Source organism: Nicotiana sylvestris, chromosome 1, assembly GCF_000393655.2.
Source record: "Nicotiana sylvestris chromosome 1, ASM39365v2, whole genome shotgun sequence".
Lineage (NCBI taxonomy): Eukaryota > Viridiplantae > Streptophyta > Magnoliopsida > Solanales > Solanaceae > Nicotiana > Nicotiana sylvestris.
Genome location: NC_091057.1, coordinates 48,038,907 through 48,047,653, shown reverse-complemented (window position 1 = coordinate 48,047,653; position 8,747 = coordinate 48,038,907).

Genomic DNA, 8,747 nt, shown 5'->3' with positions numbered 1-8,747 from the left:
GCCAACAATGCCTCAAACAAATCTGGAAAAAAAACAACTAACCGCGAGGCAGCGTTATCCTTGAAACGCGATGAACCGTAGGCGGACCTTGACACCTCGGACAGCGACCTCGACGTACCGGACCTCGACGAGCAAAACAACCTCACCGGACTGAAGCAACGGCTGAGCTGCTCAGCAACGCAGCGACGTAGCAACAGCTACTGTATTTTTTCGACGCAGCAACTGTTGCGTGAAGCTGCAACATAAGGGGTCGTTGGAGGTGAGGAAAGGAACAGCTATGAAGGGTCGTTTGTGTAGTGACGACGCAGCAGCAACAACTGTGGTCGTCGGATTTAATGGAGGGAGTCCGGACAGCTTTGATGGAGCTAGGAGGAATGGACGTGGGCTGATGGTTTTTGACAGTAGGGTCGAGGGTTATGGAGGGTTGTTGATGGTGGTCGTGAGACGGAGAGGGAGCTGGGGCGACGATCGGGAAAGCAACAGTCGTTGCTGCTTGACAGAGGCTGGACGCAGTGGAGGAAACTGGTAGCGGCAACAATGGTGGGTTTCGCGGAGGTGGTGTTTGGTGTTTGGACGTGAGGAGATGGTGGTTCTTGGCGACGGGGGGTGCGACGGGCTGTTTGGGCAGTGGTCGACGGAGTTGGGAGGAGACGGGGTGGTGTTTGAACGGTGTCGAAGGGTAGTGACGAATGGGAGGGAGCTGGGGTTTAGGCGTTGGGGGGGTTCTCAATCGTTAGGGTTTCTTCTTCTTCCTTTGAAGAAGAAGAAGATGAACAGTCTATAATTTTTCCCCTCCCAAAAATTTTAAAAAAAAAGTCCTCTTTTCAAAATGTTTCCGTCCGTGTATTTGTGCCCATTTGCCCAGAAAAATGAGCCCCACGCGTGGTGGGGTTCGAGGCTTGTGTTCCCCACGCGTGGTGGGGTTCCCCGTGTATGGGATTCCGTCCGTGTTCCCCACGTGTGGCGTACTCGGATTATTATGGGCTAGGTCCGAAAATTAGGCCTAAAAGCGGGTAAGTTTGAACCCGAATATTTATTCTTTTTCTCGGACCTGATTAAGGACACGACGTTGCTTAACTAGTCCTATGCAAGCAAAATAACTACCAAAAATAAGACTAATATTTAAACAAAACTATATCTTTTTTAAATATTTTTCAAGATTTAAAATAGCTACAAAAATATTAATAAAACTGTTTTTTTGTGATTTTCGTTTTTTAATAAAGACAAAATATAAAGTAATATTTTTTGTATTTTTCCAAAATTAAAATGACTACAAAACATTAATAGAATTATATTTTTTTTGTAATTTTCGAATTTATATAAAGTACCAAAATAAAGTACAATTTTTGTATTTTTTCAAGTTTATGAGAAATACATAAACTAAAATTTATATATATATTTTTTGTAATTTTTCTTTTTGCAACGAAATAAAGTAAAAATAGTTAAAATGGCTATATTTGACCCAATTACATATTTATGCTAAAAAAAATGTGAAAATCCTCGGGGAGGGTCAAAAATCACGTGCTTACATACGGCACCAATGTAGGTTTTGCCCACAGGTTCAGGGCCTTATACAGTCTATTATGATGCATCTCCTATTGGACTTGGTGCATTATTGATGCAGGATGGCAAGGTCATTGCCTATGCTTCGCGGCAGTTGAAGATTCATGAGAAGAACTATCCGGTTCATGACTTGGAGTTGGCAGCCATTGTTCACGCGTTGAAAATTTGGAGGCATTATCTGTATGGCGTGGCATGTGAGGTGTTCATGGATCACAAGAGTCTTCAGTATTTGTTCAAGCAAAAGGAGTTAAATTTGAGGCAGATTAGGTGGTTGGAGTTGTTAAAGGACTATGATATCACCGTCTTATATCATCTGGGAAAGGCCAATGTGGTAGCCGATGCTTTGAGTAGGAAGTCAGCCAGTATGGGCATTCTTGCTTATATTTCAGTCGGTGAGAGACCGCTTGCTTTAGATGTTCAGGCTTTGGCCAATCAATTCGTGAGGTTGGATATTTCTGAGCCCAGTCGTATGTTAGCTTGCACGGTCGCTCGTTCTTTTTTATTGGAGCGTATCCGTGATCGGCAGTATGATGATCCCCATTTATGTGTCCTTAGAGACACGGTGCAGCACGGAGGTGCCAAGCAGGTTATCTTAGGTGATGATGGAGTTTTGAGATTGTAGGGTCGAGTTTGTGTGCCTAATATGGATAGGCTTCGAAAGTTTATTTTAGAGGAGGCCCATAGTTCTCGGTACTCTATTCATCCAGGCGCCGCGAAGATGTATCAGGATTTGTGGCAGCATTATTGGTGGCGGAGAATGAAGAAGGATATCGTCGCATATGTGTCTCGGTGTTTGAATTGTCAGCAGGTTAAGTACGAGCATCAGAGGCCCAGTGGTTCATTTCAAAAGATTGAGATTCCAGAGTGGAAATGGGAGCGTATCACTATGGACTTGTTGTTGGTCTCCCACGGACTCGGAGGAAGTTCGATTCAGTGTGGGTTATTGTTGATAGGCTGACCAAGTCAGCGCATTTTATTCCTGTGGCAGTCTCATATTCTTCTAAGAGGTTATCTGAGATCTATATCCGGGAGATTGTTCGCCTTCATGGTGTGCCCGTGTCTATCATTTCGGACCAAGGTGCGCAGTTTACCTCACGCTTTTGGAGAGCAGTTCAGCGAGAGTTGGGCACGCGAGTTGAGTTGAGTACAGTGTTTCATCCTCAGACGGACGGGCAGTCCGAGCGGACTATTCATATTTTGGAGGATATGCTCCGAGCTTGTGTCATTGACTTTGGAGGCTTGGGGGATCAATTTTTGACTTTAGCAGATTTTGCCTACAACAACAGCTACCAGTCGAGTATTCAGATGGCTCTGTATGAGGCTTTGTATGATAGGCGATGTCGGTCTCCGGTTGGATGGTTTGAGCCGGGAGAGGCTCGGTTATTGGGTACGAATCTGGTTCAGGATGCCTTGGACTAGGTCAGGATCATTCAGGATAGGCTTCGTACAGCTCAGTCCAGGCAAAAGAGTTATGTCGACCGCAAGGTTCGTGATTTCACATTCATGGTGGGTGAGCGAGTATTGCTTCGAGTGTCGCCTATGAAGGGCGTGATGAGATTTGGGAAGAATGGCAAACTTAGCCCTATGTTCATTGGCCGTTTGAGATTCTTAATCGAGTGGGAGAGGTGGCTTATAGACTTGCATTGACGCCGAGCTTGTCAGCCGTGCATCCAGTGTTTAATGTGTCCATGCTTCGGAAGTATCGCGGCGATCCATCCCACGTGTTAGATTTCAACACTGTCCAGTTGGACACAGACTTATCTTATGAGGAGGAGCCGGTAGCTATTCTAGACCGGCAGGTTCGTCAGTTGAGATCGAAGAGTTTTCCTTCTGTCCGTGTTCAGTGGAGAGGTCATCCCGCTGAGGCATCGACCTGGGAGTCCGAGTCCGATATGTGGAGCCGTTATCCCCATCTTTTTCCCGACTCGGTTACTTCCTTCTTATGTCCATTCGAGGATGAACGGTTATTTTAGAGGTGGAGAATGTGATGACCCAAAAGGTCATCACTTGTGTTGCAAGTGAATTCAGTGTTCCGAAGCCTAAAAACTTCCTTTTTACCCCACCTTGATTTACGTGCGTGGTCCGGACCTATATCAGGAAAGCCTTCTATGTGAAAATATGCGAAATAGAAATTTTTAGAGTTAAAAATTTGATTATGGTTGACTTTGGTCAATATTTTGAGCAAACGGACCCGGATCCGTGTTTCGATGATCCCGGGAGGTCCGCAGTAAAATATGGGACTTGGGCGTATGCCCGAAATTAAATTTCGAGGTCCCAAGCTTTAGAAATCAATTTTTGAAAGAAACTATTTTACTGAAGTATCTAAGAAATGAAGAAAAAAATTAATGTTTGAGACCATTGTTATCGGGCCCGTATTTTGGTTTCGAAGCCCGGTACAAACTTGTTATAGTATTTGAAAGATAACTGTGAAATTTGGTGAAAACGGAGTTTATTTGACATGAGTTGGACTTCCGATTGAAGAGTTATGAACTTTGAGAGTTCTTGATGAAAATGTTGAGTTTTGATGTTTAATTCATGATTTTACATGTTATTTTGATGATGTGATCGTACGAGTAGGTCCATATGATATTTTTGAGTTAGTATGCACAATTGGTTTGGAGTCCCGAGAGCTCGGGTGAGTTTCGGGTATATTCTGGGGTGTCTTAGGCTTAAAACATGGCTATTGGAGGTTCTGAGAAGTGCAAATCTCTGAACCTGCTAGTGCGGTCCGCACTGCTTTTTGTAGTCCCCACTAGTGACTGTGCAGCCGCAGTTGATTTTGTGCGGTCCGCATAGGTTCACTGGTCCGATTTCGGAAGCCTATATCTTTTGATCTACAAGGAATTTTGAAATGATTCAAAAATGAAAGTTGTAGCCCTTCGTGTCTAGTTTCTAGAAAGGTAAAGAAATCACAATTTGGCATTTGTAGAGAAAGTTATGGCCAAAATACTAAAACATGTCACTGCAGTACAAAGGAAGGGCTGTGCGGCCGTAGTTGATTTTGTGCGGTCCGCACAGGGCATCTGAGAGTAGTATATTTAGAAGGGATTTTTAGTTATTTTTCATTTTTCAAAACCCCAAAAACATAAGAAGCAATTTTTCAACCAACTTTTCTTCTCCAAAATGTTGGTAAGTGATTTCTAATTCATTTTCTTCACTCCTTAACACCTTTTAACATGATTTCAACTCAAAATCAATGATTTTCATGGGGAAAATTGGGTGTTTTGGGTAGAACCTAGGTTTTTCAAAAATTGGTGATTTTGACCTCTATTTGATGTCCGATTTCAAAACAAATTATATATTTGGGTTCGTGGGGGAATGGGTAATCGGGTTTTGGTTCGAACCTCGGGTTTTGACCATGTGGGCCCGGGGCGATTTTTGACTTTTGGGCAAAACTTTGGAAAACTCATTTTTACGCATTCAAATTGATTCATTTGGCGTTTATTGATGTAATTAAGTAACTTGTGACTAGATACGAGCGAATTGGTGGTGGAATCAAGGGGTAAAGCTATGATTGAATCGTAAATTGTGTTCGTGGCATCGAGGTAAGTGTTTGGTCTAACCTTAGCTTGAGGGATTAGGAGTTGAGTCTTATTTGCTATGTGGTAATTGTTGAGTACGACGTATAGGCATGGTGACGAGTATTTATACGTTGGTGTCTAGCATGCCCGTGAGTGTTTATATTGTGATTATCATGACTTTGTTGTATCTTTCATGCCTTGGTGATGGTTTCTAATTGTAGTATAAAGTTTATGGAAAGAATATTGACCTATGAACATTGAGGAGCATTGGCTCAAGTTGTATAACGAATTGTGAAAGTATAAGTGACAATTGAACTTTTAGAGCATTGGCTCGAGTTGTGAAATGAATTGTGAAGGTATAAGTGATAACTGAACCTCTAGAGCATTGGCTCGAGGTTTGAAGTGAATTGTGAAGTAAAAGTGAGAAAGAGAAGAGATCATTATGTTGTCACCCTTGCCGGGCTATTGTTGATTTATTTGTTATCTCCCTTGCCGGGATGTGGATGTTATTGATATTGTTCCCTTGCCGGGATTTAATTGTTGACTTGTTGCTCCCTTGTTTGGATTCTTATTGCAAATTTCCTTTATTTCCTTGCCCTATTGTTTGTGATTGTTGTTTGGGTGAGAAAGAGAGTTAAAGCACGAAAGGTGATATCGTGCATTGTTTGTTTTGTGGGGAAAGAGTGTAAAGCACGAAGGGTGATGCCGTGTCGCACGATGTACCATTCCGTACCTATTATATTGATTTCATGGTGAGGAAAGAGTGTAAATCACGAAGGGTGATGTCGTGCCGCACGATGTACCATTTTGTGCCTATTGTATTGATTCTTATGGTGAGGATGAGAGTAAGCACGAAGGGTGGTGCCGTGCACTTGTCCTTGGTTTCCCTGATTCTTGCTGATAATTGAGTTATGTTGCCCTTTGCGTTTATTTACTGATTTTCTGTTGTTATTTGATTTTATTTCGAGGTTATAGATTCTCTTACCCTATTTGCCTTGTGATTGTTGTTTGGGTGAGGAAGAGCGTAAAGCACGAAGGGTGATGCCGTATATTATTTTGGTGAGAGAGTGTTAAAGCACAAAGGGTGATATCATGTATTGTTTTGGTGAGAGAGAGTAAAAGCCCCGAAGGGTGATGCCGTGCACTTGTCTTTGATTTTCTAATTTTTATTGATAACTGTGTTACGGTTTCTCTACATTAAATTGTTGGTTTCCTGTTAATACTTGTTGTACCCCGCAACATGATTTCCCCTTTCTATTTTTAATTGAACTGTGGTGATCCTCATATTTATTTGTTTCTCTTCTGTTACTATTCGACGTTTCCCCGCAGCATGTTTTCCCCCTCCCATACTTGACTGTATATGAATGTTTCTTTCTGTACTTCTTTTCTGTTGTATATAGTTAAATTGCATAGGTTTATTTGGTAGTCTGGTCCTAGCCTCGTCACTACTTCGCCAAGGTTAGGCTAGGCACTTACCAGCACATGGGGTCTGTTGTGCTGATACTACACTCTGCACTCTTTTGTGCAGACCCCAGTGTTGTTGACTTCGGACCACAGTGGGATTGCTGATTCTTGCTCATTAGGCGACCCGAGGTAGTCCTGCAGGCGTCCGCAGGTTTTGGCGTCTCCTTCTATCTACTATTCTTGTTTCTTTCATGCATTTCCAGAGATAGTATTGTATTTATTTCTTTCAGGCCTTTAATTGTAGTATTCTTAGACCGTCTGTGAAACTGTGACACCAATTCTGGGTAGTCGAGACTCAAACAGTTATATTGGATTCATGTTCAACTAGCTTATTATTTTTTTTTCTCCGCTTATGTTAAATTTCGCTGTATAAATGTTATTACTTCGCAATTGTTAATAAATATAAAATGGGTAAAAAAGGTAAATTGTTCACATAATTGGCTTGCTTAGCTCACATTAGTAGGCGCCATTACGACTCCCGAGGGTGGAAAATTCGGGTCGTGACACAAAATATTCTTCTGATGCATTTATGCCTCAAAGGAGCAATGGCACCTCAGGTGAACAGGTAACTCCATTTCATAAGCTTTAGACATTTTTAATGAAATTTTAATCATATAAAAGTATTGTTATCTAACATGTTAATATTTATTAGATCCCCGATGCCAATAGTGGACATAAACGAGTACCAAAAACATCAAGGATGCCTAGTGTTGCTGAAAATGCTCACCCTTCTCATGGTACTACTCATCTTTGTCTTTCGTCGCTATTGTTTGAGTTTTCCTCTTTCGATTTTTATTAATTTATTGTTGTATTTAGGATTACCTTGGATGCTTCTTGCTTTCATATTTCCCTCACTGTTGTTGATGTCGCAAAGGTTGTGAGAATTTTTAGAAGTACAAGACATACTAGCATGTGTTGAATATTTCGATTATAGCCTGCCTAGGAGTTTCCTTCTTGTAAACAAGGAAAGAAAGTAGCAGACACATTTAAATATATCAGCTATTTGCCATTTAAGTTTTTCTTTTTTGATAGGTTTTTAGTTCTATGTTTTGGCTCCAAAGTCCAGTACCCATCTTTTGGCTCCAAAGTCCAGTACCTCGTGAGATTTCCACGCTCAAAATTCTGGGTTATCTTGCGTTTAAAATCTTTTGATGCACCTGTTGTGGCTGAAATGCATGTTGTTTGTACCATGATATCCAATACATTAGAGTATTGGATCTTCAGCATTTCATTCCTATGTGTGAGGGCCAAGGCAAGGTTGTCCAGTTCCAGTTTCTCCCTTTCAAACCTTGATTCCAAGCTTGATTTGTTCATATCTTCCTTCCAGTTGTGCTGCATCATTAAGTCATTCTGAATATTCTGAGAATGGATTCGATAAATTGCCATGTCACTGCATTTTAACTTTATTGCTGCATGACTCTTGATGATCCCACACCATTGTAGCATTGTTTCCAGCAGTGATAACCCATAACTGCAAGAGTTACGGTTTTGTTAGGCCTTTTGGACAAACATCCTAAGAAAGTTAAGATTCACATTGTCAACAAAGTTTCTGGGAAGTATATGGAGTTTCATCAACAGGTGGTGTACGATAACCTCCCAAAGTATTGTACATACTGTAAGCATCAAGGACATGATGAAAATTCGTGTCGCTCGATGAAGGGAAGAAACAGGGAAGCCAATGAAAAGAATACAGTGCAAGTTGATATGACTGGATTGGAACAGAGTAATGTCGGGCAGTTTAAAGGTGATTCTAGGGAGTTGTTGAATGCCAAACGAGCTACAGATAATATTCAAGAAATTGCAAATATTAAAGTGCAGCCAGCTATGAAACCAACATGTGATATCATTAGAGAAGATCGTGGAGGTGATATTGATTCAAATCGTGAGGCTACTGTAGTTACTATTGATCGAGCATTAGCCAGGATTAACACAACTTTGGAGCCACATGTGGTGAAGGTTAATAACGTTGACAAGGTCACTGGTGAGAAGGAGGAGAAAATACCTGGGCAGGTAGTTAATAATTCAAGTAAAGCTGGTACTGTTTCAGCAAAAATAGGTGCACGATCTGTCGCACCTGATTACTCTTGAAGCAGCTGTGCAAACAGCTAGATTAGATGCTGCTGTTAGTATAGGATCAGGTGTTAAAGGGGATGGGAAATATTTTAATGGCCAAAGGCATGATAAGGATCAACAGGTTAC